Source organism: Cyprinodon variegatus, unplaced genomic scaffold (genome assembly GCF_000732505.1).
Source record: "Cyprinodon variegatus isolate N-32 unplaced genomic scaffold, C_variegatus-1.0 Scaffold0, whole genome shotgun sequence".
Classification (NCBI taxonomy): domain Eukaryota; kingdom Metazoa; phylum Chordata; class Actinopteri; order Cyprinodontiformes; family Cyprinodontidae; genus Cyprinodon; species Cyprinodon variegatus.
Window position 1 is genome coordinate 2131151 of NW_015150453.1, and position 19290 is coordinate 2150440.

The following is a 19290-nucleotide window of genomic DNA, read 5'->3' on the forward strand; positions in this document are numbered from 1 at the left end:
GTACGGATCGTGCTACCGGTACGGATCGGGTAGCGACAGGGCTCTGAGCATAAATCTACTACTTCCTGCACGTAAGGCAGCTCTTTTGTTTCCTGTATTTTTCTACTGGATGAACTGATTAATCCAGGTGTGCCTGACCCCGGTAACCATGGCCAAACATACACCTGGATTAATCAGTTCATTCTGTAGAAAAATACAGGAAACAAAGGAGCTGCCTTAAGTTCAGGAAGTAGTGGAATGGTGCATAGGGCATATTCTAGATAAAAAAAACAACAAATTTCATCATTTTAAACAGATGCAAATCAGAAAAATCCTTTAATTTTTTTAACCTGTAGAGGAATCAGCAAAATAAGTTGCTTTTGGGTCACTTTTCTTTAAGTTTAGAGAGACAGCAAAGGATCCTAATAGTCCCTGCGAAGATTCAGCTGGTTACCAGGGATTTCCCGATACAACTTTTTAATTTCCGACATCGATATTGATCTAATATGATATCAGTACGACTAATATATACTTTCATTACTTATTTTGTCATTTTAGATGTTTTGTTTTTGGCTTATATCGAATTAATTTTCATTATCATTATAAGATTGGGACATCCCTCTGATACCATCAATGGTTTCAATGTTTCAGGCTAGCATGGAACAAGTTTTAACTTTAATTTAAACTGTGCTTCGGACTGGAAGACAAGAGGCCTCCACAAACTGGGAGACTAAATATTCAGTGAAATGGAGAGAAAAACATGTCTTGACATTTTGCACTTAAAACAAGTTCAATATTGATCTTCCCAATGACTTAGTAGAGGAACTTACCCCTATTTTATACATTTTATTATAAAACCACTTCACCAAAAAAATGCCTTCAGTTTCTCTCCATTACATTAATTTTCCAAATCTCATTAAATATAACCTGTTTATTAACTTTGTGGTCACATAAAAATAAAATAATAATAAAAACTTTATTAATCTCAGACTGGAGGAATTCACCTCTGCATTTGACTCATCCCCTTGGGGAGCAGTGGGTGTCATGATGTTCTAAGAGATCTGACCCTCATGCAGGAAACCACACAGACAACCAGAGTTAAAGTTTAACAGGTTTATTGAAATAATCAATAAGGTTGATCCAGGGTAACTCAGAGAGCTGGTGAACCGGAACTGGAAGTGAGAAGGGAACTTCAGAGGTTAGTTCAGGGTCCATGGGAACTTTGAACAACGTCCTGCAAAAATCAGAGATGAACGGGACTCACATTAGCAGAAAAAGGTTCTCTTCCCGGAATCCAGTCGGTGTGCGTTTATCCAGAGATTGGGGGGCTCGTTGGAGGGCGGACAGGTTTTAGGTTTGGTTGGTTCCTTGAGGAGCAATGGAGCGGACTGCCACTTAGATTTTCAGGAGAACTTGAACGTGTCGTGTGGAGATTAATCCCCTGCTCAGTGTGAAGCTCAAAACAATCCTTCCAGGGGGAGAAGGCCAAAAATCCAGTTTGCAGGATGACTTCCTGCCGAAACTTGAGGAGTTCTGGATAGAGCATATTGAAAGACAAAACATTTTTTACTTGTTAAATGCTAAATGTTTACATAGTTTATATAATGTTGGTATAATTGCTGCTCAAGGTGGGCATATTTTCAGGTCTCTATACTCCAGTTAATGATTAATCGATTATTAGATTAGTTGATGATCACTTCAATAATCGATTAATCACAATTAAATCAATTGTTTCAGTCCTAAAAATAATAACGATGTCTTGCTGGATAAACTTTCCATATAACAAAGTTTCGCCTCTAAACCTTCCATCACTTTTGTAAAAATGACATCGATTTAATGCGATTTCACGTTGGCTCTTATTTTTCTCAGCGTAAGCCCATCTCTCTACACTCCAGACAGTCAGGTTGGCGTGGGAGTTGCAGGTGTTGAGTGATTTATAGCTTTAATTTAGTTGATAGATTAAAATATGGTGAAGAAAAAAAAAGCACAGAGCTTTAATTAGCAGAACACAGCAAGCTTCTGTTTTACTTAAACTCGCTTGGCATGAAGACAGAAGGCTTACAGTTAAATTAACACATCTGAAAAGCAAATTGTGTACAAGGGAGCCTCTATTTTGTCTGCATAGATTGGGATTTGTCTGAAGTTACAACTGTATTATTAATTTTACTCTTATTAGGTGTTATAATGTACATGTAATATAATGAATTCTTTGTGATGAATTAAAGAAGCAACAGATGGAAGCCTTGCAGCTTCTTAATGATGCGGGTCCAGGCTGGAGCCTTTGTGGCGGCGGCTGATTGAAGGAGACAGTTGAAGGGAACAAGTTGCTGCGTCTGTTGTGGCTCGTCTTGCTGCTCTTGACCTTTAGCCTTTAACTGTGACAGCTCCAGGGGCTGGAAGATGCCAACCCTACACAGACTGGGAGAGTGAAGACTTAGTGAAACGGAGAAAACGAAATTTCCTGACATTTTTTTTAAGTTTAAAACAAGTTTAAAGTTGACCTTCCTAAAGACTTTGACTTTTGTAAACATTTGCAAGGGGAACTCTTCTCTATTTTAATGCTTCAAAATGGTTCTATCAATGTATGGGAGAAAAATCAATTATGTTACCTGTTGAACTGTTTATTTATTAGTAACTGGTAATCGATTTGAACCTTTCTATCAAAAATCAAGATTAGGATTAAGGAGAATTCCATTTTCGTTGCGTAGAGGATATTGATGACTATCATCTTTCCTCATGTCAGGATATGAAACAGCACCTGAGAGAGAAGTCCACCTGTCACATTAGTTCATGTCCAAGCACCAGAGCCTGTCAGTCTAAGAGGTGAATGTAGCTCCTTCGTCAGCAGCGTTTCCTCTCCCTTCTGGCTGCTGTTCATTCGCTATGGTAACCAAACTTTTACTGGCCAGTGGGTGAATCAGACACCGCTTCACAGCTGGTCAAAAACAAAATCACTGCAGGCACTTTATTACAGAACTACTCCTTTTTTTCCAGTTGCAAATATCAGAATGAGAAGGAGTTGATCTATTCTTTTTTGGCACACCTGCTTAGCTTCTTGCTAACAGCTCCACTGCCCCAAACTCCATCTCTAAACATGGCACGTTTTGTGAGTCTTCAGTCAGTCAGATCAGCCAACTCACTACCTCTTGAGGACCTATTTAGCTCCTCCTCTATAACTAGGTGTTTATTTTCTCCCATACATCCATAAAGGTAGCCACTGTTTCATCTGCCACCCTCCAGAAATGATTGCATTGGAGCAGATTACGCCAAAAAAAGTAAACTTCCAGAAACAGAAGATAAAAATGTAAGCAGTTACTCTCAAATACTATGATATGCAGCAATGACTAAAGCTGGACATACACTGTACGATTTTTTTTACCCTTTTCAGGCTTATTCTCCAGTTATGCGAGAAGTTTTTTGGAGGGGCAGAGTTTAAGCCTCATAGTGCATCCTGTAGTATACCAAGGGTAGCCAGGGACGATCAGCCACTCACGATCACCTCCCGATGAGGAATCGTAAGGTTGGAAGAAAGTTCAACATGTTTGAAATCAAGTCAGCCCTTGTGAGGTGTTCATGGACAAATCCTGCTGTTGGAGCAGAGCTATGAGCCCATTTACCAGAACCTCAAGCGCTGCACGCGCAAACAACAGATTTCTTCTTCCAGATTGACGAGTCCAACCAGCGCCATCTCTCGGCGCAGAGTGATTTTTGAACGTGCAGTGTGAGCAGTTAGATTGAATCAGAGCGTTGGGCCGTCCAGTGTAAATACATGCATCGTGATCTGTGAACTTTTAAACCCTGCGGTTTAATCGTACAGTTTTAGCTAGCTGCGTGCAACAATTGAAAATATTCTACAGTGCAGGCCAAGCTTAACGTAAAGTACGTACCTGATTTGATTTGTTCTGATTTGGGAAGCATCTTAAACTGATGGATCAATCCTGCCCTGTAGCAATGGTTCAGAACGTTGTTGGTGATATAATGGTGTGGTGTACGTTTTCTTGGCACACATACAGCACTACAACAGAGCCTGCTTGAGAGTTATTACTGGCCATGCACAGCCTTTTATCTGTTATCCACCTTCCAGCAAGATAATCCAATATGTCACAAAGGTCAAATTCTGCAAAACACTTTTCTCTGACTTGAAGATAAGTTCATTGTAATCTAGTGGCCTCCTTAGTTCACCAATCTCATTCTAGCAGGGGGCAGTGTGGGTTTGGGCTGAATTATAGCAATGAATATGCAGCCATAAGTAGGGCTGGGCGATATAGAAAACAAGCTTATCGATAAAAAAAAATGCATATTGATCGATATCGATAATTATTGAAAAGATTTGAAACCATATTTTATGTGCAGCTCTGCCTGGACTTTTTATAATATTGCTAAATGATTTCATTTAGCAATATTTTTTTCATAAAGAACACAAACACAGACTTCCAATTAAATCTTTGTGTAACCAACTTTTTTAACCATAACAGAATTGTTTTAAAGAAAAATAGCTTAAAAGACCTGAGTTATGTTATGAAATACTGACAAAGAATAAACTAAAGTGACCAGAAAAGTGACCAAAATAAATATAACAAATAAATAAATGGACACCCCCCCTCCCCCCGCCCGCATTCTTCTAAGCTGAACCTGGTTCAGCTTAGTTTCCTGCTTTAACCTGCTTTATTACTTTGAAGTTTCTGGCCCCTCAGCATTTTTATCTCAATTGTTAGAACTACGTGGGAAACTGCCCAGAACTGAATATATATATATATTTTCCCGAAATTCCCGAACATTCCTCGAAGGACGACGCAGATGCGCGCCGTGGCCTACACAGCTCGTACTCCTGCGGGTGTGAGCGGCCGAGATGATAAAAAAAAATTGGTTGCGTTATCAGACTTCGTTTTCACTGGTTCCCTACAAATTTTACAGATGACTGTGGTTTGTTTTTTGTCCGACTTGCCATGACCGAAATACTGCCAAACTGGCGAACTACAAAAACCCTTCTTTGGAACAATTTCCTCCGCCTCTCCTTGCTGCGACATCTTCATGTGCTCTGTGTTGTGGTTTGAGAGGGCGGCGCTTTGTGACGGCGTGCCTGGGTCCGCGATTGTGATTGCTTGGGAGGAAGTAGTGACTAGCATAAACCTACATGCTAGGCTACAATGAGAAGGAAGGAAAACTGCGTTTTTTTTATCGAACTTTTATCGACCTGCTTTTTTTCTATTGCGCCACACGTCTATCAATCGATATATATCGTTATTGAATTATCGCCCAGCCCTACCATAAGGTCCATGCAAAGCAAAATGCATAATATTTCCAACAAGTAATGATTGTAGACCATTAACAGTTATGTTCTGAAGGCCAAAAGGAGATTCAGCTCATTAATAGCAAGGTTCACCTGGTGTGTTAGCTGTCCACGTCTCTTTAATAAGAACTTGATGCTTTGCTGTTGGAAAACATTAAGAGTTTTTTTTTTTGTTAAATGGGCTTCATAGAAGGTTAGTCAGAGTGGAGAGAGAGACAAAAATGAGCTGAGAAAAAAAGAGGTTTTGTTTTGTCAGACTTCTAATAAACAGAAAAAATGAGGTTTACAGATAATGATTTGCTGCGGCTCATTCTCTGCTGACTACGATGGGAACATTCTGTGAGTTCAGTTCAAGTCTATGTTTGTTGTATCAGCTACACTGCAAAACGGTGGCTGAATCTAACAAAAGGACCCCGTCTTCACTAATGGGCCCCAAGTAGATGATGGATGGAAACTCAAAGCATGACATAAAAGGGCAAAATCTGTGTTCCTGAAGTTTGTTCTTTCCATATACTAGATTTTTGTAGAGATATTGACAGAGGCTTAGCCCATCTGTTGGGTTTTCTTTATGGCTTTTAGTGAAATTAAAGATTTAACCTTGTGCTGTTTAAATTTCCCAAATATGCATCCTTTGCTTTTTTTTTTTTTATCAATGTTATAAGAAGAATGGAAAACTCTTCTATACTTAAAAAAATCCCAAACACTTCAAGAAAATTTTAAGTAAATCAAAGCTACCGTTGGAAAAAGAAGCACCCTGTCGTATTGGATGCGTATTATTTTATTTGAAACATTTATCTGTTTAGCTTTGTTATGCTGGGTGATTTGTTAAGAGGGTGACTTAAATGTGGAGGATTCCTCAACAATGTAGGTCACACGCTAGAGAGATGTTCTCTGTGGTGCCACACCAGAGAAAAGCTTTGTCACTTTTTTTAATTTACCCCATCCTCTGGAGGGAAACAGATTAGCATAATCAGGCTATTCACTGTCAGACTCTCAAAAGCGTACCATGTTTATTCTCTAACCTAACAATCATTATGCACAAAGACACAGTACCAAATAAGCTTGTGTGTAACAAGCTCTCTTGAGTTCCTCTTTGTCATCGCCCATCTCTTAGGTGGCAGACCTTCAATGGGAAACTCTTCACTAATGTAATCTCATTGCCTTTTTCCTCAACTGTTGGTGAGGACTTAGAGCAACATGGATGGATTGTTTATCTTTGCAAAAGCTGATGCTTATGCGCTCTTGTGTTTCCTTTCAACATAAATACACTTGCCCGTGGGCAAAGGAGCAGCGTCTCCTCACTGTTCTGATAAAGAGAGAAAAGATTTTCCTTGCTCAGTGTTTGAGCCACCCCCACCTCTCCTGTGAGCCGGATCCCCACCACATGTAGCCTGCACCACACAGTCTTGGCAAATGCTTTTGTTTCTGTTAGGGTGAGCTGAGGTAGCCCTTATAGATCCCCATTTTGGGCTCCCGGCCAAGACTCTGCGTCGAACACGGTGGGCCCCCGGCAGCCGTGCACTCTGATGACAAATGTGGATGGCCGGCAGGGGGGGAAACCTTGAGAACGTGCAGGGAGATAAGGGCATCTAAGCACTGGTGTTTGTTATGGGAGCAATTTCGTCTTTAGAGGTCTGACATTGTGATTGCAGAGTTTTGAAGTATTGTATATTGTTTCCCATTCATGGGCAGTTGAATAAAAACATTGTTTTTTTGGTCTTTCTTTTATATTTCTCCTTATGTTTTTGCTTTTGGACGGTATTTGCCTGTGGAATTTTTATCCCTTGCATTAGGCTTGGCAATTACGTGCCTGCATCCCTTCGTTTATTCGCTGTGTTGAGTGGAAACTCTGAGGCACAACTGTTTAACAGACTCCTGGCCTTCCATTTCCCACACCCTTCAGGCCCCCTTAGAGACTTCAAGGTCAGGAAAGGGCTCAGGCTGAGATTCATTGCTTGGGAAGTTCTGTCTGTGTCGTAAGTGGCTCCAGTCTCTCCTTTTACAGTCCTGTTAGCGGTCATCTGCCGGTACTGAATTCGTCAGGGCGACTCTTACTTCCCGCCATCAGATGAAGAATGCCTCCGATGGATTGAGTAAGTGGAGTCATTTTGAAATTCGGATGTTGAAAGTTCTGGCTGAGCAGCACAAGACCTTACCAGCATGTCAAACTCTCCGACAGCTGAGCATGCAAGCTTGTGTGTGTGTAAATTTTAGGGGGTCAGGTTGAAGCGAAGTGGGGGGGGGCTGGCCTTTAAAGGTCCAGCGGAACAAAAGTTATGTAGGCAGCTGCCACCCCGCTGCCAGCAGTTCATGATCCAAATGGAAGATGTACGCTCACACATGTGGGTTGGGATAGACGAGGATCTGACACAGTGAGCAGGGGGACTGTAGTTGCTCCTGTCACTCTCAGGCCACACACATGCTCATGTATACACAGAAGGTTCCTGTTCTTGTTTAGCCAACTTCCCAAAACCCACAGAAATGGAAAAAATGCTGACATTTACTGTTAAATACTCAAACAAGTTACTTTCTTGTAGATCTGCTGAATCAATCCTTCTAAAACTAAATACGATGGTATGAAAACCTTCCAATCCTACCAATTTTAGTATAATTTGACTTGTTCCACCAATGAAAAATACACAACTTTAAGTACATTGGCGTTTATGTACCTTTGGAGGGAGCATGCGCTCATTCCCAGTTTGCCTTCATGGACGCTGATGAATTGGTGGCAGTTGCTGAAGGCATATTAGGGCAGAGGGTGACCTGGGAGGGGCTTACGGGTGAGCCGGGTGGAGATTAATGTACTGTGTGACTGTGATGGGTGGTTGCCAAGAGGAGGGGGGAGCTAACAAGAAGCAGGAACGGCAGGGGAGGGGGTTTTTGATGGTGGCGTGGGGTGTCCGGTGAGAGCAGTAATTTGGGACGCCCAGAGTGCGGCGTTTCACCAGCAGTTGTCACCTCAGCAGTTGGTGGAAGAGAAGCACATGTGTTGCTCTAAGTTGGACCCTTTATTTATTTATTTTTGAAAGAGTGTCTCTCAGTGATATTTGATTTTGAATATTTCATGATTGGACCATAAGAAAGAACGTCCTCTATCGTGGAACCAGACAGCCTGATCTTCTTTTTTTGTTCAATCCATTCTTTGACGGTAAGACAGACTCTTGGCATAATGGAGATGTTTTGAACTGAGATGAACTCTGCATCACGTAAATACACGTAAACAAAACTGCGATTTAAAAGGAAAGTTCCCAGTCTATTGCGTTCTTGGCAGCTCTCCCAGACTTTCTACTCTTTTTCGCCTGTTTTTAACTTCTCAGGAAAGAAACTTAGAAACACGTTAGGCTTCTTCTCTTTTCTTATCAGTCCCTGAAGCCTTCAGTTGGGTGGTGGGCTGCTGGCGCCTTTGAGGACTTTATGGGGCAGATAGTAGGGAGTGTGAGGTGACTAGCAGTGTGGCCTGTTGAACATCGTCATTCGCCGAGCTGACACCGGCCTCAAATCCTGGAGCAGAAGCAGTGCTTCTGCTGTGATTTATTGGCAAATGCATGCAGCTCACAATATGTTACCTGTTTCTTTATTGACAAATAATTTTATTCAATAGTTATGACTATGGCATTTGTCTAAATCAGGGGTCTGCAACCTTTCATATCCAAAGAACCATTTTGCCCCGAGTCCGACCAAGTAAAAGTTGTTTAGAGGCGCAAAGTAGATAACTTTTTAGAAAAACAATTTGTTTGTTTCTTTATTATCTAGTATAGGAAATTAGTTTCCATCTTAAACAGCCAACAATGTATGTATTTTATCTTTTAAAATAATATTAAAACATAAATTCCAAGATAATTAAAAGGAAAGTGACTCTAAAAACATATTTCTGGTTCTTTTAATGTCCTTCTTATCCATTTTTATAAAAAACACTAAAGCTTTTAAGACTGGTATTTATTTTGTAGTACATTATTTAGCTCTTTATATACATTTTAGGTACTATTAAGAGCCGCAGCAGATGGTCCAAAGAGCCACATGTGGCTCTGGAGACGTAGGTTGCAGACCCTTGGTCTAAATGAATCAGACACTTGAAATAAAGAGAAAATGTTTTCTAAGGTTAACTAAATTAAAGCATTTTCTCCATTTTAAAGCATTGTAGATGTGTATTGCCTTTAATATTAGAAAAGCAATGCTTTTTGTATTAAATCAGTTGCTTTTAAATTTGTGGTTAAATTATAAGGAGCTATGGGCTTACCAAACCAGAAATGCAGGAACGCCCTACGTTTAATAACTGGTTGTGCCACCTTTGGCGGTAACAAATGTTACTAAAGCACCGGCATTAACTGGCAGCAAGTCTTTCACATCACTGTGGGGGAATTTTGGCCAATTCTTCCTTCCAGAATTGTTTTAAGTCAGCTACATTGGAGTGTTTTCCCACATGAAAGGCCTATTTAATGTCATGACAGTATTACAGTTTGATTTTAGGCCAGTCTGGAAAATTTTTGGATTTTCCTTTAGCCATTCTTTGACTTTGTGATGCTGTTTAGCCCAACTAAGCTTAAGCTTAATGCAATTCTTATTTGAAAACATTATTTTTTAGAATGGTAGGGGGAAAAGTCATTTAAAAAAGATGAAATTGTCCAGAGAGCTGTTTCCAAATGAAATTTCTTTTTGTTTTTACACTTGTGTAAACAAAATGACAAATAAATCAGTCTAAGTCTAAGTCTTGTACCTGGTTTAGGTTTGGGGATCATTAAGATGAGTTTTTTTGTGTGTGGAAATGTAAAAGAAAACCTGGTTTTTGGGGTCAGCCTCGGTTCTGGCTTTGGAAAATTTCCAGTGGAAGTCACTTTTGCGAAGTCTCTTTTTTTATTGATGAGCAGTAATCACTCACGTTATTAGAGGTAAGTGATGCTCAGTAGTTCTCAGATGTTCTTTTGTGAGCCTCCAGATGACTTGTTGATGTGCTCTTGATGCAATTCTCTAGACTTTGTACTTCAGCAAAGGGTCAATGGTAGACTGCAACTAAGTATTTGGGGTGGCTGCCAAGTGGTCAGGGCATAGAGCTTGGAATGCTGAAGTTCTGAGTTCAAAACCCACTCCCAGAGACTGCTACTCTGGTTCTCTGAGCAAGACCCTTTACCCCCGATTCTTTCCCAGGCGCCCCACGATGGTAGCCCACTGCTCCCTAAGGGGGTGGGTTTAAATCAAGAGCTAAATTTCTTCAATGTGAGATCAATAAAGTTTAATTATATTATTACTTTGCAAATCAATTAATCTGTCAATTATTTTTTCCATTGATCGATTAATAATCGGATAGGTAAAAGTCCCTTATAGAATTTTTACTAAATTAAACCAGTTGAAACTAAAACTTTTCCACTTGAGTAGTTCTTAATAGAGCATATTGATAGACGAAAACATTTTCTTTTATCTTAAATACAAAATATTTATATATATTTTTTTACAATTTTGATATAATTACTGATCTTAGTGGTTTGATCTGTCAACTAAAGCCATGTTTTACAGTCTCTATACTCCAGTTAACAATTAATCCATTACTAAATTAGTTGACGATTAATTAAATGATCGATTAACCATGATTAATCCGATTTATTGTTTGAGCCCAAGTCAAAGGTTTTCTGTGTTTATGAATAACGGCTCCAATAATGTAGAGATGTCTGTATGAACCTTTCAGGGTTGTCAGAGAAGTTTTTTCTCACGTTTGGAACTGTTTGGAACTGACTATGATGTGTTGCATTAGGAAGTATTTTGCCCTCCTTGATGTTGTCATAGAAACCCTCTTTTAGAGATATCTCAATTCTACATGTTTCTTACTGCATTAATCGACATTGAGACGGGCTTGTGGGGTTAAACCCTAACCTATTCATTCATCTTGGTTGATAAATGATAAAATATGGAGGAGGGGTTAATATTTTTACATGGTTCACGTTCAGTTTGGATTTGATTATTTTCTTTGAAATGGTTTCATTATTCTTTGCATTTTGTACCTGATATTAAGATTAACTTGATGATCTGCAAAAAATAAAACTTGACAAAGAAGCAAAAGCAACGCAACATGGTTATGTGTGTAGGTAAAAAATGTTGATTAGTGCTGACATTGTTTAAAGAGAGTTGCTTTTTCCATCATGTTGCTTTATTTCCTGCCGCTTTATTAAAGCACTATGTGTGGACAGATTGGTGGGTCTCCAAGCTGCCGTTGGACAGTTGTTTTAAAGCGTGTCTTGACAACACAGCCACCCTGGATGGTTCCCCTGTTGTAAGATTAAAGGATTCCTCTTTGCCAAAATGATCTCATGCCTTCAAACCCTAAGAAGCACATATCATGATCCAGATTATGTTTTTATTTTTCCTCAAAAATGCAATTAAATGTTTCTATAGGAGAACATCAGTTCAGGATTTCATATTTTTATGCATGTAATAGGTCTTTTTTTTTGTTACAGAACACATCTAACAAACTTGCAGAGCCTGCAATTTCACATCTAATAGCGGATAAAGTTCAGGAAACGTTTTTGTGGCAAACATGATAAATATGCAGGTACTGCTGTTTTGGCCAAAACTTCAACATTCCTCCTCCCACTCACCTGCATAAATGAAAATAAACCCGGTAGTACTCCAGATAAAGAGCTATTTTTAAGGCGTCATTAGGTCCTCCTGATCTTGCTTGTCTGGCTTTTATAGGAGGCGTACAGTAGTAGAGCATGTTTAGCTTGTAATGGCATACTTTTGTGTGGTTCTCCCTCCCTTTTTCCTGAAGCATCACTTTTGATGTCATTAGCCTTGCGCATTGAGGGCATTTCTGTCCATCATAAAACTGCTGTTTCTAGCATGAAACTTTAGGGTAATGGGGGGAAAAGTTTTTTTCCCCTTATGACTTAAATTCTAACATCAAGCCACAACTATTGATTTTAAATGTATCATTCCAAACCAATAAAGACTTTTTTTAATTGACTATAATAGATTTATTATTCAGAATCTGGTGAGTAACTGAGACCTACTGATTCTCAGACAAATGCATGTTAAGCAAAATCAATCAATTAACTTTATTGTCAACTACAGTTACATTGCAATTGAGATTTCAGTTTCAGTAGAAACCGTTCTTTGCATACATCAACGGTTTTACTGAGGCCATGCGTGCCTCAGAACGCTGTCTTTGGCGCGTTCTTATGGCTTTCCAGGTCCCCACTAGGGGTGTAAATCACATCCATCATGGCGATTCGATTCAGTATCGATTTCCTGACCCAGCGATTCGATTATTTTCGCTACTCAAGAATACACCACGATACGATTCGTTTCGATTAATCGGTTGATTTTTTTTTTTATACCATACAGGCTAAACAAAGTTTCAAGTTTGAAATAAATCAATGAAAGCTGTAATATCGTTATGCTTTTTTTTTTTTTTTTTTTTAGAAACAACAGCAAATAACAGAAGTAGAAAAGTTGCATAAAAAAAATACTGCAATAATCAGTGCAATGAGTGCAATGCAATACCTCGGCTCCAGATGTCCCCGCCCCCTCCACAGACGCTCCGCTGCTCCTCTCCCCAATTGTAGCTGACCGCAAACAGTGCTGCAGACAGGAGGCCAGCTTGTTTTGTTTTTATGACCGAAATTGCGGAAAACAACTCGTAAAGTTTGGCCCGCTAGAAGAGCGAGGTGCACGAGAACGCTGGGACCCTTTTTCCACCTGGATCTCCGCCCTTTTTGGCCCCCATGTCCCTCCGTCGTTTGACTAAACTCGCCCCCACTTCCTCTCTGCCTCGGCCGTATCTAGACCCACAGCGTGTAGCGCAGACCACGCTTCAATACTGAGCATAAATCAAAAATGTCTGTGTCAAGCTCACTGCAACACACTGCTGTAAGAGTATAACCAGGAAGTGAGGTAGGAGGGCAAAATAGGTTTAGCGCCACCGCAGCACGGGAGGGAGAATTACGCCCAGGAGCAAATGGATAAAAATAGACCGGAGAAAAAAAAAAAAAACTTGAATCGATTCTCTTGCGGACGTATCGATGCATCGGATCGTCGGCTGTTTTATCGATGCTTCGATACAAAACGATTATTATTTACACTCCTAGTCCCCACCATGAAGTGGTTCCCTATAGTGCTGCCTTTATCTCTGTGGAAAGATAGGAATCACATTTGGGAAAGAGCGGGCCGAAAAAAAAGCATATTTCACTTTATCCTTAACAGGATACAGTTTAAGATATCAAAAACTGGCCTTTATATTCCTGTAATACAGTGAACTGTGCAGTGTATCTGGTATTAGATGTTCAACATTGATGTATCTGTGTTGATCAAATCTAATCATTTCTGAGGTAAAATAAAGATTTTCTACTCTGGGCACTTTTCTCTGACAAGCTTAAAAATCATCTACTAATTTAGTAACCGAAATGAATTGTTACCTAGAGTACACAGACTATAAACCCAACTTACAGCAGTAATTAACACAAGACTCTACAAAGAATAGAAACACTTTCCTTTGTATCCCTATTATTGGAACATTTGAGTGGTTCAAACATCAATCTATATGCCTTACCTCTGAATATGCTAAGCTAGAACATGTGTGCTTTTCTTGCACTTCGTATCCCCCATTGTTACTCTTGCTCCTCCTCTCAGCTCTCCTAACAAGGAGAGGTGTGGATGCGGCCGTGTTTTCTGCCTTCACCTTTACCTGCATAGACTATGCAGTTGGACCAGTCAGGTTACATCACAGCAGGAGAAACAACAAAGTCTCCACAAGTCAACAATCAAGGTTAAGTATAGGGAAATCCAGCCTGTGGACCAAACCTTTTGTTTTGCACATTTTTTCAGCCTCAGGAAAAAAAAGACAGCATTGTGTGAACTCGTATGCATGAGTGTATGACAGGTATTAGCAGGTGTTTTTGTTTGCGTTCTCGCTAGAGGCTATGACCGCAAACAGCAGATCAGTGACAGTAAGGGCACCCTGTGTTCAGCCTGTAGGGGTATGTTTTTCTTTCGATTCACTATATATGTATATATATATATATATATATATATATATATATTGGTGTCTGCATACATGCCGGTGCAGATTGCACCACTGATGGAAGCGTAAATTAGCAGCTGAGAGGAAAAGATCCCCCTCCACTGCCCCTCCTGTCCCATCCCTTCCCCCAAACCACCAACACCACTATCACCTCTGAAGTGCTGCCCTTGCAATAGATCAGCCCACCTCTCCAAAGTCCTACCCATGATTGGTTAGAAGCAAGAGAGGGAAAGAGAGATCATATTCCACTGCCAGGGTTGGCAGCAGAGATGTACGAGCACAATCCCAATCCTTCGCCAAGCCTCAGATGTCAGGCCAGCAGCTTCCCTCCCGTCATGGTTTTTCCAGTGCCTCGCTTTCGCTCCCCTTTCTGGAGCTCCCACCTCCAATTCCACCATAGGGGTTTGTTGTTATTGCATACATGCCTACTTGGTGACTTAAAGTTGGAGTGTGGCGTGAACTTCGTTCAAAGATCATCCGGGAACATGAGGCAACAGGCTGTAAATATCAAACAGTTGGTGCTGGCAGAACACCCTCAAGGTTGGGCCGCAGACTGAGCCTCAGTGGGTCAGATGAGGGTTTTCAGCATGCCTCCCCCCATACTTCAAGCCCAACGTCTTCAACTATAAGAACAAGATGATGCTAATCGCAGCGTTTACTTTCTTTTTTGATAAATAAACTCATCAGAATACATTAACCTTGGAGGCCTGTTTATTGTATTTCATGCGAAGTGTTAGGAGCCTCGAACGCGTTGTTTGTCTTATGTTTTGAATGTCATGTCAGACTTGTTTGATTGAGAATAGAGTGATATATTATTATGGGTGAAATATTGATCTTCCAATCTCAGCCTAAGGTAGAGATCAGTCATTTTCATGCTTTGCTGCAGAGGTCATGGCTTCAGCTGCTTCATCCAGGCAATCTGCCCTCATCTTGAAATATGAAGCCCAGAACTCTTGTTGCAGATTGCTTCTGTAATATTTTTCCAGCAAGGCCTGCCATATGATATGAACAGTTATATTCTTCGCTGTTACCTTGAATGATGTTTTTGCATGTTCAATCACACCATGTTGTTATTGATCATGCAATAATTTTTACCTATTCAGTCCTACATTTAAAAAAGTTTGCCTCTTAACCTTATAAAGCAACTTCAGTTTTACTGCATGATTAAGAAGTATGAAAAAAAAGATTATATTTGAATTTTATGGGGAATCAAAATGTTGTAAATGTTCCATGCCAACATGAATAAAGAAATTAGTAAATATCTGAAAGATGAAGCCTTTGTCGGACTGCAAATGAATGATTGCTATGACTCAGGTTCTATTCAGTGTAAAATGTGTCAAAGAGGTTTTGAGACATTTTATGATCAATGAAAGTAAATGAAAGTTAAAAAGTTTGATATTGGGAAAATAGTTTTAAAGTTGATATTAAAACAAAAAGTTAACCCCCCAACAAAATCAAAATTTGAAGGATTCAAAATGATCCCTATTCATTATCTCTATCCTGAGGATAATTAAACATGATGATGTCCAATTCAGAGATAAACTCAGATCATCTGATAAATATTTAATATCACATATTTGTTGCTATATATAATGAAGATAGGTCAAAATCCTCCTTTGAAATATCCAATTTCTTTATTCTTAGATTTATTTTTAGAGCAAATATTCCCTTTTTTCCCCTCTAAAAATTACACCAAAAATTAAAGAAAGAGTTAACTAAAACAAAATGTTAACCCAATGAAAGCTGAATACGCAGCTCATTTCAATCCACAAATATATTCACAAAGAACTTTCTCAGTATAAAAAAGAAGTACTTTTATAGTCCCCCATTTAAATTCAAATCATAGCCGTCGTGCTATGTTGTGGTTAGAGAGTGGAACAGAGTTGTGTCGTCACTTTAAAGCAAAACCTTAATAATGACATTTGTAAAATTGCTTTGACAACTTATATTAGCAAATGTCGTGTATAGCCTGGACATCACAACAATGTGATATCCTTTAACTTCCTGAAAGGCTGTTAACATTTCCAAACCTAGCATGCCGCAGGACATTCTGATGTTGAGGCTCAAAACCATTAAACCAAACAGCTGTTCCTGGATCCTGTCTAGCGTTCATGTCCCATAGGAAGTAGTCTCTCCCTTTAAAAAAGCCTCTTCCCTCTCTGTTGCCTCTCAAACCTTCTTATAATTTAGGTAAAGCATAACTAAAATAAGTCATCCTCCTTCAATAACAGCGTCCGCACTGAAGAGTGTAAAGTAGTTGTTGTCAACGGAAACCTGGTTGAGCTCAGCATTGGAGAAACGATGAATCTGTGGCCAGTAAGGGAAATGCAAATTCTAAACCATCATCAGTCATTTGCTTTTTGAGTCTCTAATAATGTTTTTTACGTTTTTTACCCCCTTAAATTAAAACAAACTTTTTGCAAATGAGTTTAATATAGAAATGAAAAAGGTGACCTAAGATATACAGACCTAAGAAAAACCCAAACATTTGTACCGGCTGGTCTTTTCATGTCCTTATTTAAAAATGTTTTGTCCATTCCATATTGTATGAGCATAAGATTGATTGATAGATTTTTTTAACCTTTCTGACCACATTTTATATAGCAGATATCAACACAAGAACACATTCCAGAAAGCCCCTCTAACTCTGACTTTCTCTTCATTTTAGCTGTTAAGAACGAGTCATGTCCTGATCTGATATTAATATTGGATAACATTCCAATATCAGCCAAAAACTAATATCAGATTAGTTTTTAACATCAGCCAGCATACAAAACCTCAGTTATTTTCATGCTGATAGAAACTCTCTGCTTCTGTTACATGTTTTTGTAACCTATTGGTTAATTTTACATGGGTCATTTGTTTGTTGACATTATTTCCCTGTTTTTTAGTTACTTTTTCAAATTTTTTCTAACATTCCACAGTATAAAATAAGTAATAATAAAGTAATAATTCATGCTGATATCTTTTAGATTGATATTGATATTGTATAGGAAATGAAAAGGTCATATCTGGTCACCCCAATTAAGAAACTTTACTTTTATTCTAAATGTTTTCAGTACCATGCAGAATGTAATACAGGTGAAGCGAGCTGTGGTTTGTTCAACCAGATAGTTTTAACTCCTGAACTAAAAAAAAAAGAAAAAAAGAAAAGATTTCCTTCTTATTTGGCCTCTGTTGTAGCAGAGCTGCGTTCGCCAGCACAATCTTTCCACTAAAATACCAGCTCTCTGTTACCTCTTTGTTCCAGTCTGCTCCAGTTAACAGAGTGTGAGCAGCCAAAGATGCGCGCCCCGGATGCTATACATATACCCCAGATTAGTGGACGGATAACAGAGTCAAGTTTAGCCAAGATACTGAGCAATACTTTTTGAAACAGAGATATTAAATAAAAAAAGAAATATAACAGACAATACTACATAATATTAAATGTTAAATCCAGCTTTAATTGGCCAGTACAAAGTTCTGGTTAATCTCAGGTTTGATCAATTCTAAATTTAGCTTCAGGGTCTTTGACAAATGTAAATGACTATGTTTCCATTTCATTTCATCTAAAAAGCAGAACAGAGAAAATAGTGTTCTTGGTTTCTTGATAGTTAAATCCAAAAAAAAATCAAAATTTGAAGGATTCAAAATGATCCCCATTCATTAGCTCTATTCTGGGGATGAATAAACAATTCAGAGAAAAAATTCACATCATCTGATAAAAATTTAATATTACATTTTTTTGCTACATATAATAAAGATAGATAAAAATTCTCCTTTGAAGGATCTGATTTCTTTATGGTGCATTTTTAGAGCAAATACTCCTTTTTGTTTGCCCCCCAAAAAATTAAACAATGAAGACTTCATTGCTGCACAAATCTTTCTTCACCTTAGCAAGATTAATGACCAACAAACTGTTCAAACAGTCCGACAGTTAAATCTAATTAGATCAAATCCTGTGATTTTGATTTCCCTTACATATTTTTTATATTTGCCACTAAAATGAAACAGAAAATGTTCCAATTTTTCTGACTGATCAAATGAACGACTCGGACTAAGAGCTCTATTTTCTTTGGGTTTATCTCCATGAATCGTTTCTGCTTAAATTGGAGATTGAAGCCAGATAGCGTAGCACACACACATGCTTGGATGGCAACTCATTAAGAACTTTCACACCTTCAGCGACAACCCCAATGTCATACGGAGGCTGCAGAATGTCCTCTTCACCTCTGATGACAAACGCTGCTGAAATCCCTGCTGAGGCAAGCTAATGGTGGACAGGTGTCAGCATCCAGATAGGTGGGTGACATCATGTGGTCACATGACACCATCGCCTTTGACTTAAGCACCAATTTACTCGCATACTATTTTATTGTGGGTGATTTTTTTTATTTTAGGCAAGTAAAGTAAAAAGTTTGCAGATGTTTTATTTTTTTTTTACAAACAGAGCAGCTGCAGACTAAGAAAATCAACATCTTATTATGTGAAAATCTGCCTCTTGTCCAGTTGTCCCTCATTATCTTCCTCAGGACTGCGCTGTTTCCTGTCCCTTTAGGGTTTATGTTCATTATCAGCTGATTACATCACAGCTCCCCGTTCTGTGCTGCTCAACTGAAAGCTGTACAGACGCAGACCCAGTCTAGACCAAATACCCTCATCTCCCCTGCTGTATTTATTTATTTATATTTTTTTGTCAGTCATAACTCAATCACAGCTCTGTGCTCCTTTCCTGCTGCTCCTGACACATTCAGCTCACAGTGGAAGCATCTGAGGCGTTGTATCGGTAATATCAAGGGCAGCTTCAGCCTGCGGACTGCAAGGCAGGTTGTCAGAGGGAAGGTCACTAGTTCACAAACTGCGACTGGTTGGGAAAAATCTGGATGACGTGCCCTGTGGCAAACCACTTAACCCCTGATCGACCCATCGCCACAACGGATCTTCTTTATCAGATGTAGAGGATTGCTGCTGAAGCTTTGAGATGCCCGTCGTGGCTGAACTGAAATGCCTTTAGATGCAGAACTGCAGGTTT

The 19290-nt window shown here is 39.2% G+C and overlaps 1 protein-coding gene across 8 annotated transcripts in view; it reads left to right on the forward strand.

Annotated features, from left to right (window-relative positions):
• The window catches only part of mef2d (myocyte enhancer factor 2D), a 160343-nt gene that overhangs the window by 39803 nt on the left and 101250 nt on the right, over positions 1–19290 (forward strand). The window contains exon 1 of one of the 8 annotated variants that reach the window (XM_015378307.1): positions 8204–8417. The exons of the other annotated variants lie outside the window; for them this stretch is intronic. The gene's annotated coding sequence lies outside the window, so the exon portion shown is untranslated. Of the gene's footprint in view, positions 1–8203; positions 8418–19290 lie in introns of those variants that run through there. 8 annotated transcript variants of the gene reach the window in all.